This window comes from Solenopsis invicta, chromosome 16 (assembly GCF_016802725.1).
Source record: "Solenopsis invicta isolate M01_SB chromosome 16, UNIL_Sinv_3.0, whole genome shotgun sequence".
Classification (NCBI taxonomy): Eukaryota; Metazoa; Arthropoda; class Insecta; order Hymenoptera; family Formicidae; genus Solenopsis; species Solenopsis invicta.
The window spans coordinates 20,991,926-20,993,578 of NC_052679.1; the positions used below are offsets into that span (position 1 = coordinate 20,991,926).

At 28.2% G+C, this 1,653-nt stretch overlaps 1 non-coding gene across 1 annotated transcript; it reads left to right on the forward strand.

Annotated features, from left to right (window-relative positions):
- The first annotated feature begins 1,255 nt into the window (after positions 1-1,255).
- Trnal-uaa lies at positions 1,256-1,339 on the forward strand. The gene has a single exon. It is a non-coding gene; the product is annotated as a tRNA-Leu (tRNA).
- Positions 1,340-1,653: the final 314 nt, after the last annotated feature.

Genomic DNA, 1,653 nt, shown 5'->3' on the forward strand with positions numbered 1-1,653 from the left:
CTCGGGTTGCGTGTCAAAGGGGATGAACATTCAGGAAAGCTGGGATAAGAGCAATCCGGTGATCCACCCCTGACAGTTCATCGCGATAAGATCTGCTCGTGCAACGAGTCGGCTCCATTCATATTCTGTTTGCTTTCTGGATCCTACGACGTCGCAAGCCCATTGTACTCTCAGTGATGCGAAAGAATATTACCATCTGCTTATTACCGGTAATCTTCCTTCAATGGTATCAAATTTCCATAAGCTTGTCAGAACAGTGAATCTAGTCAACATGATCCGTTTGAAATACATTTTGCTCATTTTGAGACATAATCTACAGGAATGACTTGGATATTCTACGTTATTTTTTGTTTTAAAGTATTATTGAAACGCGATATCAAATCAGATAGCGGCAACTAAAAACGGAATTACGTCAGGGTTGCTCGAAGTGAAATCTCTTGCGCAGTTGAGAACCAACAGTCTGAGAAGATCAAATTGTATCGGAGCATTGTATTTTAACATTTTTTGTTCAAATGATATTTTGAATTATTTGTTATTAACAAAAATGCTATACATTAAAAAAAATTGCTATACATTTTTTAAATAATAAATAATTTTGTGACATAAAATGATTGTCCATTCTTTTTCCATTCGAGATTTTGGATCGATTTCTAGCATCATGAATACAAGATTTTAGACATCAAAAAAAATTAACGATAACGTCGATAATATATTGACATCTGCCATTCCTCGGAATGACTTTGCGTCAAAAATTTTTTTTTCTTTTGAAGTTGAAGACAATAAAGTTCTAACGAATTGAATACATATAATAGAGTTATAGTTAAATACTTAATATTCAAACCTTTAAAAAATTATTAAAACCTATTTTGTATTTAAAATTTTTATTTAAAATACATATTTCTTATTTTATATTTTATATAAATTAAAAAAATTTTTTTCTTATTTTATATTTTAAATTTTCTGAAATCTTTTATATTTTTTATTTTAAATAAATCGTATAAGTTATTTTTTCAATTCCTACATTAAATAAATTTCTAGAATCTTGTATTTTTTATTTGAAATAAATCGTATCTGTTATTTTTTCGATTCCTGTATACAAATGTATGTTTTTACAAGAGAAAAGCGCGTATTTTATACTAGATAATTATTTGTTATTGAAAAGGAAGAAATATTGTACTATAAATAACTTATGACAACGCTCAATAGGTATCGAACAAAGCAGTAAAAGCAACTCGAAGCTAGACCTCGACACAAAGCTAGGTTGGCCGAGCGGTCTAAGGCGCCAGACTTAAGTTCTGGTTCCCATCTGGGAGCGTGGGTTCGAACCCCACACCTGGCAAATTTTTTTTTTATTGGAAATTTAATGTATTTGTAAATTAATCAAAGCATTATAACCAATTTTATTATTAAATTCTCAACATTATTCTTTTTTAACTAAATTTTAATTAAATCAATAAAATATTTTTCATTTGAGATTTGCAGATTTAATATTTCTGAAATATTATGCCTTTAAAATCTTATATTTTTTTATTACTACTGCATCTATTACTTTAAATATTTCAATTACATATAAAACATTGATGTTATAAATATTATAATATATTTTTCTTGACCTTGAGGCAATCGATTTTAACTTTGAAATAAAAATAAATG